Here is a 15,040-nt window from a genome sequence, read left to right on the forward strand (position 1 = left end):
CAAGATCACTTCATTTGGATGAATAATGAGGCACTTTCACATGAGTTCTTTCCATGGCTTGATTTAGAAAGTTTTGAACTTCAAACTTTGTACAACTTTGCATGTCCTCATGTGATGACTTTAGTAGATTTCTTGCACATTGGAGTGGATTTCAATTATTGTTTGGGCTTGAACATGCACCCATGCACCAAAGGTTAGTCAATTTTCATTCAAATTTAGAAAGGGGTGGAAATGAATTGCTTGGCCTATAAATTGAAATGCGTTAGCTCATAATTGACAAGGACCTTTGCCTAAGCTTTGTTAGCCATTGTCATAACCTCATAACAGAGAATACCTTGAAGTTTCTTTGAAATTGAGTTTTTGTTAAACTCAAGATTGTGAACAAAAACTCCAAGGATTCATTTCCATTTTCATTCTATTAAACTTATACAATTAAGAGGAAGAGAAACCAAAACGAATTGCATCAAGAGTCAAGCTCAGAAGCTGCTTAAGGTGATTTTTCTCAAACTTTATCTCTTTGATTCTCCATCAATTCTCTAGATTTGGACTCGATTTTGTGATGGCTGAAGTCCTACCAATGAACGAAGTGTTCCTGAGTTATTTTGGACTTGAATCGAAGCAACTCAAGTTGGACACCTTGATTGTCATCTCCATTTTTCTAATTATAGAGTGAGAGATGGAACAATTGGATGTGATATTCGTGATCCTTGCATTTTTCTCTTTAAAATGGTATATGATCCATCAATTTCTGGAAGTTCTTTATCTTTTCAGTCCGGTGAGCCTCACCGGAGAAGATGACCGGAGCTAGGGCTCCGGTGGTGTTGTGGTGTGTCCCTCACCCTTGGATCTCATTCCCATCTTCTAATCTTGACCATTGCTTTTAATTGTCAAGCGTGTACATCCATTGACTTTGGAACTGGTAGAACACGCACTCCTGGTCATCAGATTTGCCACCTCAATTAATGAGGGAGGTCTGATGGATCTTGTTTTTTCTGTTTTATTTTATTTTCTAAATGATTTTTAAATAGCTTTTCTTCCAAAATTCATTATAAATTCATTTTTTATCCAAAAATTATGGGACCAACACCAAAAAACCACAAATATTTTCCTCTTCCCATTTTGTATTTAAAAATAATTTTTGGATTAAGTTTGATATTTTTGGTGAATTTTGTGATTTTTAACTTGTTTTAATTAGTTTTTAATTACTTCTGACTTTTAAAAAATGCCAAAAAAATTAGTCAATGATCCTTTGACTTTGATTGACCTATGATAAATCCCTTGGCCATTTATTTGGTGTTTTGAAAGGGTTTTAGGTTTTTGATCTTTAAAAACTTATTTTCTTCATTTTTTAAAATTGTTTAAAAATAGTTTAATTGATTTAATGCTTTCATGAGCTTTTATATTGACTTTGTGTTGACCTTACTTCTGTTTGACCTTGGTCTTGGTTGAATTTCACTTTGACTTGGTGAATACCATTGGATTTATGGGGTTGATGAAGTTTGAACTTCATCCCTCAAGATGAATTAATGGTATTGATCAAGCGAGGTTCATCCCTTGACCAATTTCGGGATCCTCTTCACCTATTTTATCCATCTTCATCTCATTTCTTCCACAACCATCTCTTGGCCAATGACTTCTCATGGATCATTTGCTAGTTAATTCATCAATGATCTTGTGTCAGATGAATCAACATGAGCTTGATCGAGATATGCACATCCCCTCTTGTTTTTGTGTGTGGTATGATTTAGGAGCTTGGTCTTGATACCTTGTCTCTAGCATGCATTAACACCAACATTATTATTGACCAGCCTCAAATAGTTGTGACTTCTACATAAGTCCAATTACGATTGCTTAACATAGTGCTAAATTTATCCCAAAGGCAGTGGCATTTTTGTAAGTGAGATTGTAAGTCTCCTATTCCTCGTGGTATTGTGTGAAAAAAATTCTCCTTTTCCATTTGTGAGATCTAGTGGCATACTTGTTGATTTTATCCAAGTTAGAGCCCTTCTATTAAATTATGTATAGGTTCATATTTTCATGCTTGTGAGTGGATAGTTGAGTGTTCTCCAAAAAATGACTAAAACATTTTTTCTTCTTTCAGTAACATCTTATTAACTTTACTTTAGTGTCATTTACTTCATGTTTTTATTTCTTGTTATTTACTTTATGCTTTTATTTTAGCATATCATATCATATTTTCTCTTTGCCCACTTGGACCTATTGTTTATGCTTCAGTCATTTTTATTTTGCTCACTTGAGCCATTATATTTGTGCTTGTGATTTTGTTTTCTTTGTGTTTTTAGGATCTTAAAACACTTAATAAAAACAAAAACCCTAAAAAACATATTGGGGGACTGTTGGATCTCTATCTGTGACTTGATTTGGACCTATGGACTTAGAGTAGACAACATCCCTGAGTTGTGGAAGATACTTGGTCAATGCCATTCATCTGACACAAGCTTGAGAGACTCCCTTGGGTTTATCTGATACACTCTTTCTCTTTGTCTAAATTGTTATTTTGATCTTATTGTTATCATTTGATGTTTTCTCTTTAAGTATGTTTCAAGGGATTTTTCATCTGATACACATAAAGGACATTGAAGATTGCTTGCTTAGGAGTGCTTGCTTGGATGTTTGGTTATCTTTATTTGATACCATTGGTCTTCTTATTAATTTCTTGGATGATTATAGCTTTATTTGTTTGCTTGACAATCCAAAGGAAATGGGTTTCTATCTGACATTATTATCTTGTGGATGTGTCCCATAGGTTAGATCTTTTCAACTATAAACTCTTAATCTTGTCTAGGATAGTCCTTTCATCTCCTCCTTCTTCTTTAATTTCAAAATCTCTCTCTCATTTTTAAAACTTCTTTGCTTGTTATTTTTCAACTTAGACTTGTTTTAATGAGTAGAAACCTTGGTTGTATGCCATTGATTTTCAAACTACTTTCTTAATCAAACTTGTAAAAAGACTTAAGCATATTGACTTTATTTTCAAAAAGACCAAAAAGAACTCACAATCTCATATAATCATTTTGGCCACTTTGTTCCTTTTTCCTTTTAAACTTTTCAAAAGAAATCATTTAGATTTAAGTTATCATTAGTTGAGATGTAATTCTCCCATTCCATGATATGTTGAGTGTAAGACTTTCCATTTACTAGGGATTAGTGGCATACTTTTTGATTTAATCCAAGTTTGAGCCCTCCCTCTTAAGTGTAGTAAAGCTCTCATTATCGGTGAATGTTTGGTTGAGTATTCTCCCATTTATAACAAAATATCTCTAAGCTTTTGTTAAAATCAATCCACCCATCTTTTGAAATTTTTACCACAAACTACGCGGTATTGATCCCTCATTTTATGTTGGTACGTAGGCATGAGACCAAAAGTCGTATCAAACACAAAAATGTAAATAATGAATTCTTTTCTCATCCCCTCATTCTATTTTAAAACAAACATCTTTTTCAACCAAAACACTTACACACAAAAAGGGTTCCCTAGGAGTACCTAGGACACTTTGGGTGCTAATACCTTCCCTCTATGTAACCAACCCTCTTACCTGTAATCTCTTATATTTTATTAGTTTTGATTTGAAAACTTCTTATCTTTGGGTTTTGTTCGTACTTTCTCCCTTTTCCTTTGGAAATAATAAAAGTGCGGTGGCGACTCTGGTTTTATTGACGTTGAGTTAACCAATAGCTCAATGGTCATGAATTTACCGCTACATATCACACTTGAGGGTAGGCTCAATTACACTCTTCTGAGTAATGTCATCTGCAACTTTCTTCTTCCTGATTAAGGACACACCCAATTCATCTTCTTCTTCTTCTACCTCAATCTTAGACAACTCCCTCAACTTTTTCTTCTTTAAATGTGCTTCTTAAATGAAGGAAACAAAAGCAACCTTCTTAGGAGACTTTCCACTTCTAGTTTTCGAGGCATCAGTTCAATAGTTGTAATAACTTCTTCAACTTCCTTCTTGATTGATCTCTTCTTAGACGGTTTCTAAACATCCTTCAGAACAACTAAAGTCTTCTGCTTCCTCTTATTAGAAGATTTAAAAACATCAGTAGGCTTGTCAGGAATATCTTCGCATCTGGGTTTTTTCCTTCCTTTAAAGATTGTATGATGAAATTCTTGATTACCTCAGGGTTATCCATATTGGTAATGATATGATAGTCCTCAAGATAATCAGAATTGGTACATCTAACAGATAGGGGAATCTTTGAAGCAGCCATATCACTTTTCTTCATCAGTTTCATGTTAGCCAGAATAGAAGCAGATAAGATATTTCTATAAATCTCCTTTAGATCTCCATTGTCAGCCAAGTTTTTAAGGGCATCAACTAGACGACCTTGAAAGAACAACTCTGACAACAACCTAGCATAAGGCGCATTATTCTTGTGAAGCTTTGTGCTATCATTGATTGCTTCACACAGATGGTTGAAAATGTAAGCTGATAGATTTATCTTGTCTTTATTCTTCAGGTATAAAATGAAGTGTTTGTGATCCCATGAAATCTGATAAGTACTTACTTCTCTGGGAATTAGACAAACAATTAAAATCTTGAACAGAAGCCTAAATACCTTCTTCATGTTCTTGACCTTTCCAAATTCAGAAGAATATATATTTCCTGTATTCTCAAACAAACACCACATGATCACATCTGCTTTAGGATTGTTGTCTTTGGTGCCCACAACAAATCTACTAGAGTTTGGTGAACACACGAGTTTAGAAATAGTTTTCTGAGTAATGACAATATCAACACTCATTACATCATATCTTATTTCAACCTCTTCAAACTTCTTCAAGACTACTTCTTTTCTTGTCTTCCCCTTCAAGGAATTGTCCTATGAATATCCTTGAAATTGCTAATGCCTCAGGAGCCCTGGCTGAGAAGATGTCAGATGAAAAACTAGTGAGGAAAATACTCAGGTCACTTCCTAAGAGATTTTCCATGAAAGTGACAGCCATAGAAGAGTATCAAGACATTTGCAATATGAGAGTGGATGAGCTAATTGGATCCCTCCAAACATTTGAGTTGGGAATGTGTGATGGATCCGAAAAGAAAGTCAAAAGCATAACCTTCTTGTCAAACACTAAAGAGAATGAGGAAGAAAATGGTCAAGATACTGATGAATATCTGGCAAATGATATAGCATTACTGGGAAGACAATTCAACAAACTTCTGAAAAAGATGGATGTAAGGTTTAAGTCTAATGTCAAGAACATCTCATCTGACATCAGTAGGTCCAATAATGCTGGAAGAAGAACAATATCTGATGAAAAGTCCAAAGAAGGAAAAGGAGTTCAGTGCCATGAATGTGATGGGTATGGACACATTAGAGCTGAATGTGGGACCTACCTCAAGAAACAGAAGAAGAGTCTTGCTACTACTTGGTCTGATGAAAGTGAAACAGAAGGAGAGTTTGCAAATCTTGTGACTGCCTTGACTGGAAGATGGGGTTCTGATGAAGACTCAAGTGATGATGAAGTAACCTTTGATGAGTTAGCCACTACCTACAGAAAGTTGTGTCACAGAAGTGAAGAAGTGTGTCAACAAGTGGAAAGTCAGAAGAAAGTGATAACACAACTGGAGAATGAGAAGACAGAACACCTGGAAACCATCTCTAAGTTGAAGACTGAAACAGTGTTCTTGAACTCCAAACTGGATGAGATGACAAAGTATGTCAGAATGCTAAACAATGGATCTGACACCCTAGACAAAATTCTTCAGACTGGAAAAATGGCAGGAGACAAGTCTGGCCTTGGGTTCAATGAATCCAAACCTGAGTGTAGTCACACTGGTAGCAAACCAAAGATGTCACAACATCATAAGGAAAGACAACATAAAGGAAAACACCAAAGATGGAGATGTCATTACTGTGGAAAATTTGGCCACATAAAACCATTCTGCTATAAGTTGTATGGTTATCCTAGTCTTTCTCATCATCAACCTAGACCCAAACATCACATCCCTGTCAACAGAAAACAATGGGTTCCTAAGACTGGTGTTACTAACCTGATAGCTCACACTTCCTTTAGAGTTTCAGCCAAAGAAGACTAGTATTTTGACAGTGGATGCTCCAGACACATGACTAGAAGCAAAAGCTTGCTAATTGATCTTCATCCTCATGCCACCAGATATGTAACCTTTGGTGATGGAGCAAAGGGGGAAATAAAGGGGATTGGAAAGTTAAACTGCCCTGGAGTCCCTAACCTTGACAATGTCCTACTTGTTAAAGGACTGACTGCAAACCTAATCAGCATCAGTCAACTATGTGACCAAGGTATAAATATAAACTTCACAAAAACTGAATGTCAGATTACTAATAAAGAAAATGAAGTAATCATGAAAGGAGTCAGGTCTAAAGACAACTGCTATATGTGGAGTTCTCAAGAAACTGGTTGTTCATCAATGTGTAGTCTAGCCAAAGAAGAAGAAGTGAAGATATGGCATCAAAAATTGGGCCATCTGCATCTTAAAGGAATGAAGAGGATTATATATGTCGAAGCTGTTAGAGGAATCCCAAACTTCAAGAGTGATGAAGGAATATTTTTAGACTACTCAACAAACAGCAGAGCATTTAGAGTCTTTAATTCCAGAACAAAAGTAATGATGGAATCTATCAATGTTGTGGTTGATGATCAACAGACTGATATCACAGATGATTTTGAGACATCTCAAAATGATGCCACAGTTGATTTCCCAGATAAAAGTAATGAGAGTGAACTCACTCAAGTTGAACCTGAAGCTGACAAAATTAATAAGGGACCCTCTATCAGAATTCAGAAGGATCATCCTAAAGATCTCATTATAGGAGACCCAAATAAAGGGGTCACAACTAGATCAAGGGAAGTGATCTCACATGGCTGTTTTGTGTCCAAGATTGAGTCTAGGAATGTCAAGGAAGCCTTGACTGATGAATTCTTGATCAATGCCATGCAGGAAGAATTAGGCCAATTCAAGAGAAATGAAGTATGGGAATTGGTTCCAAGACCTAAAGGAATAAATGTTATTGGAACAAAGTGGGTTTATAAGAATAAATCTGATGAACAAGGGGTGGTTACTAAAACTAAAGCAAGATTAGTAGCACAAGGATACACTAAAATTGAAGGAGTTGACTTTGATGAAACATTTGCCCTTGTACCTCGTCTTGAGTCCATTAGACTATTGCTTGGAGTGGCATGTATTCTGAAGTTTAAATTGTTCCAAATGGATGTAAAAAGTGCCTTCTTGAATGGTTACTTAAATGAGGAAGTGTATGTTGAACAACCTAAAGGGTTTACAGATCCAAATCTTCCAAAGCATGTGTATAAGTTGAGGAAAGCCCTTTATGGTTTGAAACAAGCTCCTAGGGCTTGGTATGATAGACTCACAGTGTTTCTCATTAACAATGGATACAGGAAGGGAGGCATTGACAAGACCTTATTTGTTAAGAATGAAGGAGGAAAACTCATGGTGGCTCAAATATATGTGGATGATATTGTGTTTGGTGGGATGTCAGATCAGATGGTCGAACATTTTATTAAACAAATGCAGTCTGAATTTGAAATAAGCCTTGTTGGAGAGCTGACCTATTTTCTTGAGCTATAAGTCAAGCAGATGGAAGATTCCATCTTTCTATCTCAAAGCAAATATGCCAAAAACATTGTTAAGAAGTTTGGCATGGAGAATGCAAGTCATAAAAGGACACTTGCTCCTACTCATCTGAAAGTCTCTAAAGATGAAAATGGTGTTAGTGTAGATCAAAGTCTCTATAGAAGCATGATAGGGAGTCTGCTATATCTCACAGCAAGCAGACCTGACATTGCTTTTGATGTAGGTGTTTGTGCTAGATATCCAGTTGAACCAAAAGTCAGCCACATAAACCAAGTGAAAAGGATACTGAAATATGTCAATGGCACCAGTGACTATGGGATGTTGTACACTCATGGATCTGGATCTATGCTGACTGGATACTATGATGTTGACTGGGCTGGAAGTGCTGATGATAGGAAAAGCACATCAGGAGGATGTTTCTTCTTGGGGAACAACATAATATCATGGTTTATTAAGAACCAAATTGTGTGTCTCTGTCCACTACTGAAGTTGAATACATAGCAGCTGAAAGTAGTTATTCTTAACTGGTTTGGATGAAACAGATGTTGACTGAATACAATGTCACACAAGATGTCATGACATTGTATTGTGACAACCTGAGTGCTATAAATATTTCTAAGAATCCTATTCAACACAGCAGGACAAAACATATTGATATTCGTCATCATTTTATTAGAGAACTAGTGGAAGAGAAAATCATAGCCCTGGAGCATGTTGCTACTGAAATGCAGTTAGCTGATATATTTACAAAGACTTTGGATAATCAATTTGAATGTCTAAGAGGGAAATTAGGGATTTGTATCTATGAGAATTTATAGCAATTAATTTGGAATGGAAAAGGTAATAAAAATATTGTCTGCCCACTTAAAAGAAAGTGCTCCATTTATGGTAAATCATCACCTAGTATTGGAACTTCCATCCATAGCCTTTTCACACGCAACCTCTACTCAAACATTTCCACCTTCCTTCAACTTCATCAACCTTCTCTGCTAGGGCAACATAACCTTTTTCACAAGAACAACAAGATGTCACAACATCCTTCACCATCTGGTTCTAAAACTACCAATCCTACGCACAAAGCTAGAACGCCCTCTATGGACTTTCTTAATGAAGACATTTTGGACGTGATTCCTCTATCTGTCATTCCAGGTGACGCTCCTGGTTCATCCTCCACTACATGCCCTACTCAAGGTAACAGTTCCAATATCCCCTCCAGCTCTACTTATACTCTTAGCTCTAAGGACGACATGCATCACACTGATCGTGTCATTAGAAATATTGTCACAAGGATCCTCAATGAGGGACACTCTATAAAGGGAGTTTCTACTGCTCTATCAAGAAGGGGCCCCTTTTCCTGAGGTTGGACCTCACAATGAGAAGGAGGATGATTCCTCTAGGTCTGAAAAAGATATAGCCACTGAAGGATTATGCGCTTTAGGGCAAACTTTGTCTAGTAAGAAATTTTTGGCATCTGTCAATGCTTCACAATCTAAGAAGCATAATTCTACAAAGAAGGTGATTGACCTGGAAGATGAGAGCTCGGATGATGAAGATGATAGCTTGCTTCATCACTTGAAGCCTAGTGTGGCTAAGAGGATGAAGACCAGAAAGGGTAGGCCTATGGTTGAAAGGATGATAGCCAAAACTGCTAAGAAGGCTACTGCTGTAGGCCCATCAAAGTCTTTGAGTAAAGTGGAGGTGAAGAAGAGAAAAGTAAGAGAAAGTTATAACTCAGATGAAGATGTTGAAGAAGATGTCCCTGACATCTCTCCTGTCAAAAGGATAACTATTAGGAAATCCCCTGCAAAAGTTATTGTTGTACACTTGGATAATATTTCCTTCCATCTTGAAGATGGAGCAGCAAAATGGAAGTTTGTAATCCAAAGAAGAGTGGTTGTGGAAAGAAAACTGGACAAGGATGCTATGGAGGTTAAAGAGGTCATGGACCTGATTAAAACTGATGGACTAATGAAAAGTGTTGTTGGGTTAACTCAGTGTTATGAAGGACTGGTGAAAGAATTTGTAGTGAACATCCCTGAGGACATTGCTGATAAAAAATAGCAAAGAGTTTTGTAAGGTGTTTGTTAGAGGGAAGTGTATCGATTTTTCTCCAACTGTGATTAATAAGTTTCTAGGAAGAGGAACAGAAGGTGCATGTGAACTAGAAGCCACAGACAATGAGGTATGTAGGGAAATAAATGCTAGACAGGTCAAGGAGTGGCCTAGCAAGAAGTGTAATACCCCAAAATTTACTCTTCATTTTTCTTGGAAGCTTGGGATTATGTGTCTTACATTTCATTAGCATCATACTGAAAGAAGCTTTGGAGGCTCTGATTGAAAGCTTAGATCAATGTGATAGAGTTAATGTTGGACAAGTGTAATACCCCAAAATTTACCCTTCATTTTTCTTGGAAGCTTGGGATTATGTGTCTTACATTTCATTAGCATCATATTAGGTCATACTCATTGCATACTGCATTAGTAACTTGGAAATCAGGGTTTGATTGATCACTCCTTATCAGAAGGAGCCCACACAAAGCAAGACTGAGAGTTGAACTTCATTCTCCACATATACAAGTCTCAAGGTGGTCCAGGTATCTTATGGTGGTCTACAGTTCATCAATGGAGGATTCAGAGCTCCCAGAGTGTGCATCTGGATTTAATCAGAAATTAGGGTTTCATGGCTATCTGCAACAGGCAATGTTTGATTGGAAGTGCAGGAGCTCATTAATGTCATGATTATAGAGACATCTTGGCCTAAGAAGATCCACAATTATCTCAGAAAGATCCATTGGCAATCAGTGCAATCAGTTCCTGATCATTTTGCCCTAAAACTAGGGTTTGGTATAAAATCGGTTTATTTCTGATTCCTTGGGTGAAACTCTTTTCCATGGCCCTCCATATGTCTACAAGGGTCTACATACAAAAAATCAGCTCTTTATTTGAGCTAGAAGTGCTTCAATTGATCAATGGAATCGGGAATCAGACAGTTTGGGAAAAGTCAACTGTGGGGCCAGAAAAGTCAACTTCTGACATTTTGAAAGTGGAATCTCAATATTCATGCCTAAGGGAGCCTACATGTGAAATTTGATCAAGGTTGGATCATGGATTCATCATTTAATCGGGAGTTTGAAAAGTTACTAAATTTGGAAATAGTTGACTTTCCATTTAGGGCAAGTTTTTATGGTTATTGCACCCACTTTAAGCCCATTTTCCATCAAGATGCAAGCTCCATTTGAAAATTTCTCCAACATGAAACTTGTTCCTCTTGTTCCAAGTTTTCTAGAAATATAAAGTTTGTTTCATTTGGATTAAAATTGAGAAAGTTATGCTTGGTCAAAGTGAGACATTATTTTAGGACACTTAGAAAATTTTCTAAGTCCAAAATCTTCAAGATTTGTCAAGACTTATGGGCCAGATTTCTTGCACTTAAAGGCATCTTTTGAAAATACTTTCTTCATGACAATTGTACCTTGATATGTCCTCTTTCACATCCTTTTGGAATCATCTCATTTGGATCATTGGTTTGAAAGATACACTCATCTAAAGTTGGCCTCGTGGACTGAATTTTTTGGCAACATTTAGGCCAAACTGGCCCAACCATTCTGCAGTTGTGAGACCTGCACTTTATGGCCATTTTTCACCTCTTTGCACTCATCATTTCAAATTGTGTTCAACATGAAATATGTTAAGCTCCATACCCTCTTTCTACTGTTTGCATTGCCTTGCCATTTGGTTACATACTCATCAAGATACAAGGTCTTAAAATCACCCTGTTGAGCTGTTTTCTTGCCAGACCAAGCCAAACCCGTCAGACCACAAAAACGACCAGCCACATGCTTTTCCTCATTTGGTCATGCACTTTTATGTTCACTCACTTAAGTTTTGCCACATTGAGAATTTGCTCATAACACCTCACTTTTGCACCTTTTATTCATGAACCAAACCAAGCATTGCAAGCCCATTAGCACACATTAAACCCTACATATATAAGCTTCTAAAACCCTAACTTGAAGGGTAGTGGCTGCAGAACTTTAGGACAAGGCAAGCAAAGGCAAGCTTGGTTTTCATTTCATTTTGCATTCCTCTTCCATTTTCACAAGTTCTTGAAGTTTCAAAGCATCAAGAGCATTATTCCTCTTCTATCTTCTCCACCACTAAGAAGTAGTGGACTGTTTTCCACTAGGTAAGCATCCTTTGACTTGTTCATTACTGTTTTGCTATGCTTGCCATGTTTGTTCATCATGTTGTTCATGCCATTGTCATACTTATTCATGCCTTTACCATGCTTACTTTTCCATTATGTCATGCTTGTTCCATGCTCTTTTTTCATGTTAATGTTATGTTGTGCATGCTTGTAAAGCCCTCACCATGAGGCATTGTTTTAAGCTTGAAGTTATGTTGTTGTTTTCTGGCGGTATCCGTGTGCATATTACTCCCATGTTGTTCACTTTTCTCTATGTTAAAGCCATCATTTTTAATGAATCAAAGCACCATTTTGTTCTATTCATTTCGAACTTAAACTTTGCTTTTTATATCATCTCATTTGGAGCACCATAACATGAGATATTTTGGTTGGAAGTTGGAGAAAATCTGTTCGCGTTTTCATGTGTTTCACTATGCATGGCATTAGGGCTTTCCTTGGCTTGTGAGGAGTTGAAACGTGTCACTGCCTAAGCCGCTGGATCACGCGCTTGTTTTCTTATCCTAACCGCCCATTGCCTGTTTTGTCCTTTAGTGGCTTTTAATGAAAGTTGACCGGTTGAGCAATGGTCACATGGTTTTTTTTAATAAAATGTTACATTTTATTTATGTCACGCTGGAACACTTGGACCGGACTGGGCTTGGCTTCACGCGTTATCTGCACCCCCCTGCATTCGTGACCCATTACCAAATCCATTCATTTTCATTTTTTATTTTGTTACTCTTATTTTATTTTGCTGTTTTTGTTTTTAATTCATAAAAATATTTTATTTATTCATAAAAATACCAAAAAATACTTTTCACATTTCTTAATGTTTTATTTAATTTATTTAATTTTTATTTTCATATTTTATTTAATATCAATATTTTATTTTAATTATTTGTTTCAAATAGTCCATTTTAACACACATATTTTTATTAATTTTATTTTTATAGCTTAAAGTTATTTTTAACTTCTGATTTTTGGGATGAGGGTTGACAAATGTCTCATGGTCAACCTGGCCTTTTCTTGGAATTTTATTTCCCATTTTTAATTTATTTTGGATTTATTTTTGACCTAGTTTGCTTGGTTGACTTTTCATTTGACTTCTTTTTATTTCAATTAATTTATACACTAATTCACATTATTTTTAAAATCTTTTTGGGGGATGATGATGTCCTGACCCCACCTCATTTAATTTAATTTTTCATGATTTATTGGATTAATTTACTATTTGTTTGATATTTTTTAATTTGACTTGACTTTATAGTTGACTTTTCTATGATTGATGTTTGACTTAGGGATTGCTTATGGCAATTGAAGAGATCTTTTGATCCTCACTTGTTCATCTCATATGCCATGTATTAGAGGCTTTTCATCTTGATTTTATTTGATCCTTGCATCATTTCCCGATTAAATTATTCAGTGATCCTTTGTGTGCATAGTTTCACCTATCTGATTCATCTGATATTTTTTATACTTGTTTCTTTCATCCATGCTTCTATTGTTTGATTGTTTAACATGTTTATACTTCTCATGCATTGTCTAATGCTTCATTATATCATTATTTGATTCTTTGATTCAATTACATACCTGTTTATATCTGATCTGTTTGATTAGTTGTTGCCTACTTGTATGATGTATGAGGCATATATTTTTTATTGTTTGATTGCCATGAACAATCCTCATTCATAACAAATGTACCCCTCTCCCATGAAGTGTATAATGTTTACTCTTTCATTCTTTATTCATCTGTTAATACAAGAAATAAAATGAACATACGATAACCATTTCAAAACAAGATCAAAACCCTGATCCAACATCGAGTAATTATTTTCAAAACTTAACAGAACCAGCACGTAGTCATCCATCCTTTTGTAAGTCGATTGCTTCATGCATCGCCATTTCTCTTGTAAGTCGATTGCTTCATGCATTGCCATCTACCACCTGTAAGTCGATTGCTTCATGCATTGCCATCTACCACCTGTAAGTCGATTGCTTCATGCATCGCCATCTACCCTTATCCCTGGTTCCTCTCCTTGCTCCATTCGTCGATTCCTGTTCCGTTTAGGTAGCACACATTAGGTAGAACCCTTTGTATGATAACATAGGTAGCATTCCCTTATTCTTTTGTATGATAACATAGGTAGAATTCCCTTATTCTTTTGTACGATAACATAGGTAGAATTCCCTTATATTCTTTGCATGCTAACATTAGGTAGATGTTCTGATCGCGACTTAATGAGTCGAATTTGGGGTACAAACTGCAAGTGCACAGTTCTATCGCGTAGTTTTAAAAGATATCGATCCCACAGGGACTTATGAATCGATATACCGTTTTCTAAGGTTACTTCGTAAAGCTAAGGCGGATAATACTTTGATTGTTTGGGGGAAAAATTAAAACTAAAATAAGATCTAAATTAAATATCAAATAAACGGATATCGGTATGTAGTTCGTCGTAATTAGGGAATCAATTCTTCGTTGGTTTCTTGGTTTTAAAATAAATCTTTTCAGTAGACACTATTGATTAAAAGCCTTTTCTCAAACTCTCGCTCTGTTGAATAAACTATGATTTTATATTAACGTAGCTGTCACTTATTAGTTAAGTCCAAAATCACTTTTTGAAAACAATAGAATCCGTAGAAACTCTTTTTAAGAAAACACTAATCGTTTAAACACCCTTGTCTCAAACTCTCGCTCTATTGACTTAGGTTATACAATTAAATTCAAATGCTTAACTCTCGTCCTCACATTCAACCTTTAAAAATACTTTTTGAAAAAGATTAGAATTTAATTAACTCTAAAAATTTGCTCTCGCCCTGATCTAGAATTAATGTCCAATTTACACTGTCCAGTTAAAAACTCAAACTCTCGTTCTATTGATTTTAACTTCTTTATGTCTTTTACTTTCGTACAAAACCTTGTTATTAAACCTGGAAATTGAGACCGTAAAAAGAGTGATTTTATTTTTAAATGTAATTAAACCAACTTATTTTTTATTCCTTCATTCCGCTTACTTTACATACCGATACCTAAATAAATTAGCCAGACATACTAAACAGATCTAAATAATCAGCATGCATAAATAATTCCATCTCAGGAAAATAACATAAATAAACAGTAAAATAAAGCATATATAAATTCAAACTATAATTAAAGAACCTGAGTAATTAAATAGCAGTCTTGAACACTCCACCACAGACCGGTTGGATTTTTCTTGAATTCTTCAATCGGACAGGAAAATAAAATTGAAGG

The sequence above is a fragment of the Lathyrus oleraceus genome, chromosome 3 (genome assembly GCF_024323335.1).
Source record: "Lathyrus oleraceus cultivar Zhongwan6 chromosome 3, CAAS_Psat_ZW6_1.0, whole genome shotgun sequence".
NCBI lineage: Eukaryota > Viridiplantae > Streptophyta > Magnoliopsida > Fabales > Fabaceae > Lathyrus > Lathyrus oleraceus.